We start from the raw sequence: 16,352 nt of genomic DNA on the forward strand, positions 1-16,352 counted from the left end.
TTTTGAACAGATATTAACATAAAATGACCACAAGATCACATTGACACTACAGTGTTTCAGGATGTGTTTGGTGTTTTAGTTTTTTTTTCTTTAAAGCGCACCTGTCATGAGGTTTGGGGCATATAGCCTAACCACAGTGTGTGTATGGTGTGTAAAATATGTCTGCAGCCTTGCTTTTATCCCTCTTATTACGGCTTTTATTAGCTCAAAAAACACTTTTATATGCAGCCACTGACAGTCGGAGAGGCGTGTCCAGAGGTTTGCTATGCCCCGCGGCCGCCACTCCTATCCCCTGTACACCAGCACTGGGACCCCTGTGTGATTGATTGTGTACAGAGCGCAAGTGGTCACTTCAACTGCCTGACGCCTCTGTGCGCCTTCTCCTCTTCTCCCCGTGCGGGAGATGTGCTGGGCACTTCTGCATTCATTAGAGGCAGAAAGCACTCACTCTCTGCCTCCAGTATTGCCCGGGCGCATGGAGGTGTCAGACAGAGCGCTTGCTCTGTAAAGAAATGTTGGTAAGCACTTACATATGAAAGATAAGGGGCGCAGCACTGGGATCTGTGTGTCAATCACAAAGCAGTCCCAGCGCTGGTGTACAGGGGGCTGTCAGTGGCTGCATATAAAAGTGTTTTTGAGCTAATAAAAGACGTAATAAGAGGGATAAAGGCAAGGCTGCCGACATATGGGTTATATGTCCCATACCCCATGACAGTTGTGAACGTGTAAAGTACAAATACTAATTTTTCTAGAGTCCTGATTATCTAGCATAAAATGTATTAAGGAATAAACAGTTGGTTATTGCACAAAAACTATGCATTTCTGGAATAGTTAACCGAGACGACAGAAAACACTTAAAACGAGAAGTAGGTACACATTGTGTAACGTCAATATGGTACTCCCTAAATGAACAGGCACTAAATATGTGGTGAACCACCAACTAGATAATATCTCAACCAAAAGACAAATGGAGTCACTTAATTCATAATGAAATAATGTTTATTTATTGGCATGCATTAAAACCAAGTAGTAATAATGAAAAGGAGGAATAGCAACAGATAATGCGGCATCACTGGACACACTGCATAAATGTGACAATATTAAGTGAGTAAACTTTATGCTAGCATAATATATGAGTAAACATAGCACACGGCAAGTGAATAGCATAAATATATAGTAGTGCAAATTAAGAAAGTGTCGTGTGCATAAAGTTCCAATAAGGTACAAAGGTAAACAATAGTGGAATATAGTAGTAGCGTATAAAACCCACAAAGACACAATGGTGAGGATACAATGCAGGGACCGGGATGACACCACTCCAACACGTGTTTCAACACGCTGACCTTTTATTTAAGGACAGGTCTGGAATGTAGCCACTTCCGGATGAAGGTCAACATGTGTTGGAGTGGCCTCATCCCCATCTCTGCATATACCTATGGGAAAAGGGGGGTAACTCTGAATATACCTATGGGAAAGAGGGGGAGGTGTAACTCTGCATATACCTATGGGAAGGGAGGGTGTAACTCTGCATATACCTATGGAAAAGAGGGGGGGTCCCTACTTATACCTATGGGAAAGAGAGTGTGCGTAACTCTGCATATACCTATGGGAAAGAGGGGGGTGTAACTCTGCATATACCTATGGGAAAGAGGGGGGTGTAACTGCATATACCTATGGGAAAGGGGGTGTAACTCTGCTTGTACCTATGGGAAAGAGGGGGGAGTAAGTCTGCATATACCTATGGAAAAGAGGGGGGGTGTAACTCTGCACATACCTATGGGAAAGAGGGGGTATAACTCTGCATATACCTATGGGAAAAGGGGGGGTAACTCTGAATATACCTATGGGAAAGAGGGGGAGGTGTAACTCTGAATATACCTATGGGAAAGAGCGGGGTGTAACTCTGCATATACCTATGGAAAAGAGGGGGGTGTCCATGCTTATACCTATGGGAAAGAGGGGGGGTGTAACTCTGCTTATACCTATGGGAAAGAGGGGGTGTAACTCTGCATATACCTATGGGAAAGAGGGGGTGTAACTCTGCATATACCTATGGGAAAGAGGGGAGTGTAACTCTGCGTCTACCTATGGGAAAGAGGGGGGGTAACTCTGCATATACCTATGGGAAATGGGGGGGTGTAACTCTGCAGATACCTATGGGAAAGGAGGGGAGGTGTAACTCTGCATATACCTATGGGAAGGGGGGTGTAACTCTGCATATACCTATGGGAAAGAGGGGGGGTGTCCCTGCTTATACCTATGGGAAAGGGGGGCACTAAATATGTGGTGAACCACCAACTAGATAATATCCCAACCAAAAGACAAATGGAGTCACTTAATTCATAATGAAATAATGCTTATTTATTGGCATGCATTAAAACCAAGTAGTAATAATGAAAAGGAGGAATAGCAACAGATAATGCGGCATCACTGGACACACTGCATAAATGTGACAATATTAAGTGAGTAAACTTTATGCTAGCATATTATATGAGTAAACATAGCACACGGCAAGTGAATAGCATAAATATATAGTAGTGCAAATTAAGAAAGTGCCGTGTGCATAAAGTTCCAATAAGGTACAAAGGTAAACAATAGTGAAATATAGTAGCAGCGTATAAAACCCACAAAGACACAATGGTGAGGATACAATGCAAGGACCGGGATGACACCACTCCAACACGTGTTTCAGCACGCTGACCTTTTATTTAACCCCTTCCCGCTATTGGACGTATGCATACGTCCAGGCGAATTACACGTTCGCGCAAATGGACGTATGCATACCTCCAAGCGATCTCCTGCTCTGCCGCGGGCAGCGCAGGAGATCGCGGGTGGGACTCAGCTGTCAATCACAGCCGGAGTCCCACCGCAGCTGCCGGGGCCGCGATCGCGCCGGTCCCGGCAGCATTAACCCCATAGATGCCGTGATCAGTCTGATCACGGCATCTATGGTGTTTGCAGGGGGAGCGCTCTCCCCCTGCCCATCAATCGCGGCACCGCGATAAAATAAGGGGGATCGGGGTGTCCAAGACACCCTCGATCCCCCTTGAAGAGATAGGAGTGAGGTGGCAGGGTTGCCACCCCTCCTATCCCTGCTATTGATCGGCGGAGCGGCCGACCAATATCAGACTGGGGGCGGGGGGGTTAAAGTTCGGTTCCCCGCGCTATGCCCGCCCATCGGTGTCCGGGCACAGCGGGGGGAACCGTGTAGTAGCGGCGGCGGCTGTGATCACGGCGGCGGTGGAGGTGAGTATGACGCCGCGTGTCCATAGTCTGTTGCCTAGCAACATCTGCAGGGCGACAGTTTAGAGAGTGGTCTCTAAACTGTCGCCCTCCAGATGTTGCAAAACTACAACTCCCACCATGCCTTGACAGCTGTTTGCTGTGTTGGCATGCTGGGAGTTGTAGTTTTGCAAGATTTAGAGGGGTTCAGGCTAGAGATCACTGACAGTGGTCTCTAAACTGTAGCCCTCCAGATATTACAAAACTACAACTCCCAGCATGCTCAGACAGCAGTTTGCTGTCTTAGCATGCTGAGATTTGTAGTTTTGCAACATCTGGAGGGCCACAGTTTAGAGACCACTGTCAGTGATCTCCAGCCTGAACCCCTCTAAATCTTGCAAAACTACAACTCCCAGCATTCAGGAACAGCAAATGGCTGTCTCGGCATGCTGGGAGTTGTACTTGCGTGCATCCAGCTGTTGCATAACTACATCTCTCAGCATTCTCTTTGGCAATCAGTACATGCTGAGAGTTGTAGTTCTGCAACAGCTGGAGGCACACTGGTTGGGAAATACCGAGTTAGAACCTATTACCTAACTCAGTATCTTCCAACCAGTGTGCCTCCAGCTGTTGCAAAACTACAACTCCCAGCATGCACGTTCTGTCAGTGCATGCTGGGAGTTGTAGTTTTGCCCCCCCCCCTCCCATGTGAATGTACAGGTTACATTCACACTGGCGGCGGATTACAGTGAATTCCCTGCTTCAGGTTTGAGCTGCAGCAGCCGCAGCTCAAACTCCTAGCGGGAGACTCAGTGTAATCCGCCGTCAGTGTGAATGTAACCTAAAAACACTACACTAACATAAAATAAAGAGTAAAACACTACATATACACACGTACACTGCCCCCCCCCCACCACCACCCCTTCCCCCCCAATAAAAATGAAAAACGTATCCTACAGCAGTGTTTCCAAAACGGAGCCTCCAGCTGTTGCAAAACAAAAACTCCCAGCATTTCCGGACAGCCATTGACTGTCCAAGCATGCTGGGAGTTTAGCAACAGCTGGAGGCACCCTGTTTGAGAATCACTGGTGTAAAATACCCCTATGTCCACCCCTATGCAAATCCCTAATTTAGGCCTGAAATGCGCATGGCGCTCTCACTTTGGAGCCCTGGCGTATTTCAAGGCAACAGTTTAGGGCCACATATGGGGTATCGCCGTACTCGGGAGAAATTGCCTAACAAATTTTGGGGGGCTTTTTCTCCTTTTACCCCTTATGAAAAGGTAAAGTTGGGGTCTACACCAGCATGTTAGTGTAAAAAAAAAACATTTTTGTACACTAACATACTGGTGTTGCCCCATACATTAAAATTTCACAAGCGGTAAAAGAAAAAAAGCCTCCAAAATTTGTAACGCATTTTCTCCTGAGGATGGAGATACCCCATATGTGGGCGCAAAGTGTTCTGGGGACGCACAACAAGGCTCAGAAGGGAGAGTGCACCATGTAAATTTGAGGTCTAAATTGGTGATTTGCACAGGGGTGGCTGATTTTACAGCGGTTCTGACATAAGTGCAAAACAATAAATACCCACATATGACCCCATTTTGGAAACTACACCCCTCACGGAATGTAACAAGGGGTACAGTGAGCATTTACACCCCACAGGTGTCTGACAGATCTTTGAAACAGGGGTCTGTGAAAATGAAAAATAAAATTTTTAATTTACACAGCCCACTGTTCCAAAGATCCGTCAAATGCCAGTGGGGTGTAAATTCTCCCTGCACCCCTTATTACCTTCCGTGAGGGGTGTAGTTTTAAAAATGGGGTCACATGTGGGGGGTCCACTGTTCTGGCACCACGGGGGGCTTTGGAAATGCACATGGCCAAATTCTCTCTCCAAAGCTCAATAATGCTCCTTCTCTTCTGAGCATTGTAGTTCGCCCCCAGTGCTTTTCATGTCCACTTATTGGGTATTTCCATACTCAGAAGAGATGGGGTTACAAATTTTGGGGGGTATTTTCTGCTATTATCCCTTGTAAAAATGTAAAATTTGGGGGAAAACAAGCATTTTAGTGTAAAAAAAATTTTTTTTTTTTACATATGCAAAAGTCGTGAAACACCTGTGGGGTATTAAGGTTCACTTTACCCCTTGTTACGTTCCCCAAGGGGGTCTAGTTTCCAAAATGGTATGCCATGTGTTTTTTTTTCTGTCCTGGCACCATAGGTGCTTCCTAAATGCGGCATGCCCCCAGAGCAAAATTTGCTTCCAAAAAGCCAAATGTGACTCCTTCTCTTCTGAGACCTGTAATGCGCCAGCAGAGCACTTTTCATCCCCATATTGGGTGTCTTCTGAATCGGGAGAAATTGGGCTTCAAATGTTGGGGGGTATTTTCTGCTATTACCTTTTTTTAAAATGTAAAATTTTTGCTAAACCAAGCATTTTTGGTAAAAAAAAAATTATTTTTTTTACATATGCAAAAGTCGTGAAACACCTGTGGGGTATTAAGGTTCACTTTATCCCTTGTTACGTTCCTCAAGGAGTCTAGTTTCCAAAATGGTATGCCATGTCGTTTTTTTTTCTGTCCTGGCACCATAGGGGCTTCCTAAATGCGACATGCCCCCCGAGCAAAATTTGCTCTCAAAAAGCCAAATATGACTCCTTCTCTTCTGAGCATTGTAGTTCGCCCGTAATGCACTTCAGGTCAACTTATGGGGTACCTCCATACTCAGAAGAGATGGGGTTGCAAATTTTGGGGGGTATTTTCTGCTATTAACCCTTGCAAAAATGTGAAATTTGGGGGGAAACACACATTTTAGTGAAAATTTTTTTTTTTTTTTTCACATATGCAAAAGTCATGAAACACCTGTGGGGTATTAAGGCTCACTTAATTCCTTTTTACATTCCTCAAGGGGTCTAGTTTCCAAAATGGTATGCCATGTTTTTTTTATTTGCTGTTTTGGCACCATAGGGGCTTCCTAAATGCAACATGCCCCCAAAAAACCATTTCAGAAAAACGTACTCTCCAAAATCCCCTTGTCGCTCCTTCGCTTCTGAGCCCTCTTCTGCGCCCGCCGAACAATTTACATAGACATATGAGGTATGTGCTTACTCTAGAGAAATTGGGCTACAAATTCAAGTATAATTTTTATCCTTTTACCCCTTGTAAAAATTCAAAAATTGGGTGTACAAGAACATGCAAGTGTAAAAAATGAAGATTTTGAATTTTCTCCTTCACTTTGCTGCTTTTCCTGTGAAACACCTAAAGGGTTAAAACACTTACTGAATGTCATTTTGAATACTTTGGGGGGTGCAGTTTTTGTAATGGGGTCATTTATGGGGTATTTCTAATATGAAGACCCTTCAGATCCACTTCAAACCTGAACTGGTCCATGAAAAATAGCGAGTTTGAAAATTTTGTGAAAAATTGTAAAATTGCTGCTGAACTTTGAAGCCCTCTGGTGTCTTCCAAAAGTAAACACTTGTCAATTTTATGATGAAAATATAAAGTAGACATATTGTATATGTGAATCCCAAAAAAATAATATTTGGAATATCCATTTTCCTTACAAACAGAGAGCTTCAAAGTTAGAAAAAAGCAAAATTTTCTATTTTTTCATCAAATTTTGGGATTTTTCACCAAGAAAGGATGCAAGTTACCACAAAAATTTACCACTATGTTAAAGTAGAATATGTCACGAAAAAACAATCTCGGAATCAGATTGATAAGTAAAAGCATTCCAGAGTTATTAATGTTTAAAGTGACAGTGGTCAGATGTGCAAAAAAGGGCTACGTCCTAGAGGTGAAAATGGGCTGTGTCCTTAAGGGGTTAAGGACAGGTCTGGAATGTAGCCACTTCCGGATGAAGGTCAACATGTGTTGGAGTGGCCTCATCCCCGTCTCTGCATATACCTATGGGAAAAGGGGGGGGTAACTCTGAATATACCTATGGGAAAGAGGGGGAGGTGTAACTCTGCATATACCTATGGGAAGGGAGGGTGTAACTCTGCATATACCTATGGAAAAGAGGGGGGTCCCTGCTTATACCTATGGGAAAGAGAGTGTGCGTAACTCTGCATATACCTATGGGAAAGAGGGGGGTGTAACTCTGCATATATCTATGGGAAAGAGGGGAGTGTAAATGCATATACCAATGGGAAAGGGGGTGTAACTCTGCTTGTACCTATGGGAAAGAGGGGAGTAACTCTGCATATACCTATGGAAAAGAGTGGGGGGTGTAACTCTGCACATACCTATGGGAAAGAGGGGGGTGTAACTCTGCATATACCTATGGAAAAGAGTGGGGGGTGTAACTCTGCACATACCTATGGGAAAGAGGGGGGTGTAACTCTGCATATACCTATGGGAAGGGAGGGTGTAACTCTGCATATACCTATGGAAAAGAGGGGGGTCCCTGCTTATACCTATGGGAAAGAGAGTGTGCATAACTCTGCATATACCTATGGGAAAGAGGGGGGTGTAACTCTGCATATATCTATGGGAAAGAGGGGAGTGTAACTGCATATACCAATGGGAAAGGGGGTGTAACTCTGCTTGTACCTATGGGAAAGAGGGGGGTGTAACTCTGCATATACCTATGGGAAAAGGGGGGGTAACTCTGAATATACCTATGGGAAAGAGGGGGAGGTGTAACTCTGAATATACCTATGGGAAAGAGCGGGGTGTAACTCTTCATATACCTATGGAAAAGAGGGGGGGGTGTCCCTGCTTATACCTAAGGGAAAGAGGGGGGGTGTAACTCTGCTTATACCTATGGGAAAGAGGGGGTGTAACTCTGCATATACCTATGGGAAAGAGGGGGGTGTAACTCTGCGTATACCTATGGGAAAGAGGGGGGGTGTAACTCTGCACATACCTATGGGAAAGAGGGGGGGTAACTCTGCATATACCTATGGGAAATAGGGGGGTGTAACTTTGCATATGCCTATGGGAAACAGGGGGTGTAACTCTGCATATACCTATGGGAAAGAGCGGGTGTAACTCTGCATATACCTATGGGAAATGGGGGGGTGTAACTCTGCAGATACCTATGGGAAAGGAGGGGAGGTGTAACTCTGCATATACCTATGGGAAGGGGGGTGTAACTCTGCATATACCTATGGGAAAGAGGGGGGTGTCCTTGCTTATACCTATGGGAAAGAGGGGGGCAGTGTAACTCTGCAAATACCTATGGGAAAGAGGGGGGGTGTAACTGCATATACCTATGGGAAAGAGAGGAGTGTAACTCTGCATATACCTATGGGAAAGAGAGGGGTGTAACTCTGCATATACCTATGGGAAAGAGTTGGGTGTAACTCTGCATATACCTATGGGAAAGAGGGGTGTAACTCTGCCTATACTTATGGGGAAGAGGGGGGGTAATACTGCCTATACCAATGGGGAAAGCGAGTGGGGGGTGGGACTCTGCTGCCTATACCTAAGGAGAAAGGGGGGGTTATCTCTGTTCCTATACCTATTGGGAAGGGGGTTTAACTCTGCTGCCTATACCTATGGGGAAGGGGGGTTAAGTCTGCTTCCTATACCTATGTGGAAGGGTGGGAGGCTAACTCTGCTGCCTATACCTTTGGGGAAGGGGGGTTAACTCTGCTGCCTATACCTACAGGAAAGGGAGGGTTAACTCTGCTGCCTATGCCTACAGGGAAGGGGGGGCCACCTAACTTTATACCTGGATGCCTAACTACTTACCTACATACCAGACTATATAACTACCTACATACCCAGCTACCTAACTATGTACATAAATGGCCTTCATACATGGCCGCCTAACTACCTAGCTATCCCCCTACTTACCTGGCTTGTCACCTACCTACATAACTGGCTTCCTGATCTACCTACCTAGTTACCTATTTACCTGGCTACCTACATACCTGCCCTTTACTGTACAGGACACCAAGGAGGGCATTATTACAGTTTGTGGGCCTATAGATGGAAAGATTGTGTAGAGGAGGGGAGGGCAATGGAAAAATGTAAAGTCTGATATGTTTGTCCTGCAGATGTTAAAAGATCCCCATGGCGGTCTTATCCGGATGGAGAAGAAAAGGAAAGAGGACGCCGCTGATCAGAAAAGACGTAATTGTGATTCCCAAAATGTCACTGTAATCACTTATTTTGTATACACATCCTGTGTACAGCTGATATCTACCGCCATATGGTCTTGTATATAATCACTTACACAGATCCTTTATAGCAGGGGTCTCAAACTCAAATTATCTGGGGGCCACTGGAGGTAGAAGTTGGGTGAGGCTCGGCCGCATGTGCCCATTACATATAATGCCCTCATCATACACCCCTCATCATCCACCAGCAACACCCTCCACCAGCAGTAGCACCCCCATCATCCACCAGCAACGCCCCCATTCCCCCTACCCCGTGTGGTAATAGCATGAGCTGACGGATGATGGGGGTGCTACTTCGGGGGGTTCCCCACATTAGGTAGGCAGCAGGTTCCCCACATTAGGTAGGCAGCAGGTTACCAACATTAGGTAGTAGCAGGTTCCCCACATTAGGTAGGCAGCAGGTTCCCCACATTAGGTAGGCAGCAGGTTCCCCACATTAGGTAGTATCAGGTTTCCCACTTTAGGTAGCAGCAGGTTCCCCACATTAGGTAGGCAGCAGGTTCCCCACATTAGGTATGCACAGAAACATAGACAGACACACACACATGCACACACACATAGACAGACAGACACACATAGACAGACACCCACACATTCACACACACATAGACAGACACACACACACATGCACACACGCAGACAGACAGACACACAGACAACCTTACCTGTCCTGCACTGCACTTCTCCTCTCTGGAGTAGTGAAGAAAACTATGTCTTGAAGCGTTCTGTGTCCCGAATAGCTGAGGAAAGTGCTGAGTCACTGTGCTGAGTGCTGAGACACTGTGATTGGTTGATGGGGGGGGGGGGGTGCAGTCTCTGCTCTGCTCAGTACACAGGTACACAGAACTGCTTCAAGACACAGTTTTCTTCACTACATACCTGGTGCGGGCCACAAACTTTCGTTCCGCGGGCCGCTTTATAGTATACTGGTCTGTGTATAGTGGTTTTATTTAGTACAGTATGGCGGTATTATCCAGATATTACTCCTTGTATACCAGTATTATTAGTCATGGAAACTTACCTACGTTCAAGTGTTTCTTACATATATAAATTTTAGTTTATTGTGTGTGGGATTTGGGTGGAATAGGGGCGTGGCAGAAGATTGACGAGCTGCAGAGACTAGCAGGGGCTCTTGCCCTTTTTTGGTCCAGGGGCCCCGAGTGTTGTCAGTCCACCCTTGGTGGTGAAACATGTTGAGGGCAAAGTGTGTGTTTTAAATTATGCTGTCTCCAGATAAATATTGTGGGGGAGATTTAATCAAAACTTGTAAAACCTGTGCAGAGGAAAAGTTGCCCAGTTGCCCGTAGCAACCAATCAGTTCATGTCTTTCATTTTTAACAGGGCTTCTGTAAAATGAAAGAAGCGATCTGATTGTTGCTATGGGCAACTGGGCAACTTTTTTCTTCGCACAGGTTTTGATAAATCTCCCCCGTATGAGCACTGCACACACATATCAGTAAGACTCTTGCTATATACTGGTATGGCTGGCTGGCCAATACTTCACTATAACTAAATTAGCAATTACCTGAATTCAAGGCACAGAGTTTTAACGTTGTATGAAATTTAATAAGGCATTACATTTTAGGGAAATATAGGGTTCTTTTGTTGGCCACCTGTGTTTTAGGTGGTCTATGGGAATGGTTGGCTAAGGCTGCATTCACACTTCATTTTCACTTTACGGGTGCAGGATCTGGCTGGGGGAGGGGAAAACCGGGCGCTCCCATACCCCAGCCAGACCAGCGCTGAAATCCATTTACTTTAATGAGCCGACCAGAGTCAAACGGTGACTCCGGTCGGCTCATTTTTTACCTGTATCCGGTTTCCTGACTGGACCTAAAACCATAGTATACAACAGTTTTAGGTCCAGTCACAAACCCGATATGTATCTTTTAATCTTAGGAATTGTGAGGCCCTATGGTCTCATCATGCTGCTGGGACATTACCTAAAAAATTTTATAGTAGCACTAGCTACCATAAATCTTCAATTAAAATTTTAAAATGTATCTTTTAATCTTAGGAATTGTGAGCCCCTATGCTCTCATCATACTGCTGGGACATTACCTAAAAACATTTTATGGTAGCACTAGCTGAGGACCTGGTGTTGCCCGGTTTTTCCTTCCTAATCCTTGTTGCGGAGGAAAATAAACAAAAGAGGAAGCTTTTGACTTCATATCCCATCCTCATATATTGTTGCCATATCCCGACCTCCTATCCCGACCTCCTATCCCGTCCTCCTATCCCGTCCTCCTATCCCAACCTCCTATCCCGTCCTCCTATCCCGTCCTCCTATCCCGACCTCCTATCCCGACCTCCTATCCCGTCCTCCTATCCGACCTCCTATCCCTTCCTCCTATCTCGATCTCTTATCTGGACCTCCTATCTCGGCCTCTTATCTCGACCTCCTATCCCGTTCTCCTATCTCGACCTCGTATCTCGAACTCCCATCTCAAACTCCCATCCCGACCCGTAATATGTGTACCGGGTATTGAAATATCTCCAGCCGTACGGAAGTTACCGTATTTATCGGCGTATAACACGCACTTTTTAGGCTAAAATTTTTAGCCTAAAGTCTGTGTGCGTGTTATACGCCGATACACCCCCAGGAAAGGCAGGGGGAGAGAGGCCGTCGCTGCCCGCTTCTCTCCCCCTGCCTTTCCTGGGGTCTAGAGCGCTGCTGTCGGCCCTTCTCACCCCCTGGTTATCTGCGCCGCTGCCCGTTCTGTCCCCCTGACTATCGGTGCCGGCGCCGATAGCCAGGGAGAGAGAAGCGGCGTGGACAGCCAGGGGGAGAGAAGGGGCAGCGGCACCCATTGCCGGCGCCGCTGCCCCGTTGCCTCCCCCCATCCCCGGTGGCATAATTACCTGGGCCGGGTCCGCGCTGCTCCAGGCCTCCGTCGTGCGTCCCCGGCGTTGTTGCTATGCGCTGAACGGCGCGGCGCATGACGTCAGAGCGCCGCGCCGTGCATAGCAACGACGCTGGGGACGCACGACGGAGGCCTGGAGCAGCGTGGAGCCGACTCAGGTAATTATGCCACCGGGGATGGGGGGAGGCAACGGGGCAGCGGCGCCGGCAATGGGTGCCGCTGCCCCTTCTCTCCCCCCGGCGCCGATAACCAGGGGGTGAAAAGGGCCGACAGCAGCGCTCTAGACCCCAGGAAAGGCAGGGGGAGAGAAGCGGGCAGCGACGGCCTCTCTCCCCCTGCCTTTCCTGGGGGTATATCGGGGTATACACGCGCACACACGCACCCTCATTTTATCATGGATATTTGGGTAAAAAACTTTTTTTACCCAAATATCCTTGGTAAAATGAGGGTGCGTGTTATAGGCCGGTGCGTGGTATACACCGATAAATACGGTATGTAGGAACATACATTTCCCATTGATTTGCATGGGACTTTAAACAAAAACCCCGACCCTCACAAATGGGGGTAGTTAAGGGTTAAATTAACTATCCTATATTTTAAGTGGACATATAAGTAACATGTGACCAAGTATTATCGAAATATCTCCAGCCATTTGGAAGTTATGCAGTAACATATATTTACCATTGACTTGCATGGGACTTTAAACATAAACCCCGCCCCTGGCAAATGGTTGTGAGTAAGGGTTAAATCACCTATCCTATGTTTGTTGTTGACATATAAGTAACATGTATGCCAAGTTTCATGTTTCAAGTTTCATCTTTAGCCGTTTGGACCTGATGCTGGAACATACACACATATATACACACACACACACACACACATTGAGTTTTACATATATAGACTAGCTGAGTACCCGGCGTTGCCCGGTTCTTCCTTCCTAATCCTTGTTGGGGAGGAAAATAAACAAAGGAGGAAGCTTTTGACTTCATATCCCGTCCTCATATATTGTTGTCCTATCCCGACCTCCTATCCCGTCATCATATCCCGTCATCATATCGCGACCTCCTATCCCGTCCTCATATCTCGACCTCCTTTCCCGTCCTCCTATCCCGTCCTCCTTTCCCGACCTCCTATCCCGTCCTCCTTTCCCGTCCTCATATCTCGACCTCCTTTCCCATCCTCCTTTCCCGTCCTCCTATCCTGACCTCCTATCCTCACACCCACTTTCTCCTGCCGGGAGAAAGGGGAAATGTGAGCAAGGGGAAAGGTATGCTACAGAGATTTTTAAAGCTCAGATTTTTAGGAGTAGGAGTAGGCAGGAGGGGTGTTAGGAGTAGTAAGGGGATAAAATCTGAGTTTGTTTAGAAAGTATGATCTGATGACAGGTACTCTTTAATGGCATACTTTCTACAGGGTGCTGAAAACATACCATTGTCATGTTTAACTTCTTCAGGACGTAGGGCGTACCTGTACGCCCTATGCCTGGTCCTGGTGTTTAAAATGGGGTCACACCGGTCAACCGGGACCCTGGGCTAATAGCGTGCGGCACCGATCGTTGTGCCTTGCACTTTTAACCCTTTAGACGCAGCGATCAAAGTTGATCACCGCGTCTAAAAATTAAAGGAAACGCTTCCTGGCAGCTCAGTCGGGCTGATCGGGACATTGCGATAAAATTGTGATGTCCCGATCAGCTAGGACACGAGTTGAGACCCCCTTACCTTGCCCTGTCGTGTCCGATTGGCGTTTGATTGCTCCAAGCTTGAGCTACGGGCTTGAGCATTCGAGCCCCTATCTTGCTGATCCATGCAAAGCTATGGCTTTGAGGGATCAGGGTAAAGGATCATTGTGTGCAGTGCTATAGCTCCCTATGGGAGCTATAACACTGCAAAAAAAAGTGAAAAAAATAAGTTAATAAAGGTCATTTAACCCCTTCCCTAATAAAAGCTTGAATCACCCCCCTTTTCCCATAAAAAAAAAAAACCTGTGTAAATAAAAAATATGTGGTATCGCTGCGTGCCGAAATGTCCGAACTACAAAAATATATCATTAATTAAACCGCACGGTCAATGGCGTACACGCAAGAAAATTTCAAAGTCCAACATAGCGTATTTTTGGTCACTTTTTATATCATGAATAAAAAGCTATCAAAAAGTCTGATCAATACAAAAATGGTACTGATAAAAACTTCAGATCACGGCGCAAAAAAGCTCTCATACCGGCCCGTATGTGGAAAAATAAAAAAGTTATAGGGGTTAGAAGATGAGAATTTTTAACGTATAAATTTTCCTACATGTAGTTATGATTTTTTTCCGAAGTATGACAATATCCAACCTATATAAGTAGGGTATCATTTTAACCGTATGGACCTACAGAATAAAGATAAGGTGTTATTTTTACCAAAAAATGCACTGTGTAGAAACAGAAGCCCACAAAAGTTACAAAATGACATTTTTTCTTAAATTTTGTTGCACAATGAATTTTTCTTCCGTTTCGCCGTGGATTTTTTGGTAAAATGACTAATGTCACTGCAAAGTAGAATTGGTGGTGCAAAAATTAAGCCATCTAATGGAATTTTAGGTGCAAAATTTAAAGCGTTATGATTTTAGAAGGTGATGAGAAAAAAAATGAAAATGCAAAAACGGAAAAACCCTGCGTCCTTAAGGGGTTAAATACCAGTTTGAGATTATGTGAGTATTGTAACATGGTGCATTATCCTGCTGGAAGTAGACATTAAAAGATGGGTACATTGTGGCCATAAAGGGATGAACATGGCCAGCAACAATACTCAGGTGCTTAATTTGTACTAAGGGGCCCAAAGTGTTCCAAAAAAATGTCTACTCCCCCCACAAACATATCCTTACACCACCACTACCAGCCTAAACCATTGATACAAGGTAGAATGGATCCACACTTTCAGGTTGTCTACACCAAATTGTGGCCTGCCATCTGAATATCACTGCTAGAATAGAGAGTTATCAGACCAGGTAAGGTTTTCCAGTGTTCAATTTTGGTGAGCCTGTAATGATTGCAGGCTGTTTCCTGTTCTTAGCTGACAGAAGTGGCATCAGGTGTGGTCTTCTGCTGCTGTAGCCCATCGGCTTCAAGGTTCAACATGTTGTACTTTCAGAGATGGTATTTTGCATACCTTGGTTAAAACAAGTGGCTATTTGAGTTGCTGTTGTCTGTCATCTCTAACAGTCTGCCCATTCTCCTCTGACCTCCAACATCAACAAGGCATTTTCGTCCTCACAATTGTCGCTCACTGGATATTTTCTCTTTTTGTAGCATTCTTTGTAAAACATAGAGATAGTTGTGCATTAAAATCCCAGTAGATCAGCAGTAAATAAAAATACTCAGACCACCCCAGCTAGACCCAACAACCATGCCACATTTAAAGTCATCTATATCCCCTTCTTTCCCCATTTTGATACTCAGTTTGAACCTCAGCATGTTGTCATCATGCCTACGTGTTTAATTGCATTGAGTTGCCACCATGTCATTGGCTGATTACCTTTTTTTTTTGTTTATAAGCAATTGAACAGGTGTACCTAATAAAATGGTTAGTGTGTGTGTTTGTGATGTAGAGTAGGGGGTGAACAGCCTGTATAACAGTGTTTAATGTTGTGCCCCCTAAAAATAACAACACAGCCATTAATGTCTAAACCTTGGGAACAAAAGTGAGAACACCCTAAGTGGAAATGTCCAAACTGGACCATAAGGGACAATATTTTGTGTGGCCACCAATATTTTCCAGCACTGCCTAAAGACTTAGGGGCATGGAGTTCACCAGAGCTTCACAGGTTGCCACTGGAGTCCTCTTCCTTTCTTTATGATGACATCACAGTGCAGGTTGCTGTTAAATGGGTACTCCGGTGAAAACCTTTTTTCTTTTAAATCAACTGGTGGCAGAAAGTTAAACATATTTGTAAATTACTTCTATTAAAAAAAAATCTTAATCCTTCCAGTACTTATTAGTTGCTGAATGCAATATAGCAGCAATTTGTGGTCGGGTTAACATGTGATGATGTATGATGAAATAACATATCCTGACCAGATAAAGAAGAAAACAAAATCATATATGTGTGATAATAACAATATAACTAAATAAGCCTGAGGTGTGCCCGGGAGGCC

This window comes from Hyla sarda, chromosome 4, assembly GCF_029499605.1.
Source record: "Hyla sarda isolate aHylSar1 chromosome 4, aHylSar1.hap1, whole genome shotgun sequence".
In the NCBI taxonomy this organism is placed as follows: Eukaryota; Metazoa; Chordata; class Amphibia; order Anura; family Hylidae; genus Hyla; species Hyla sarda.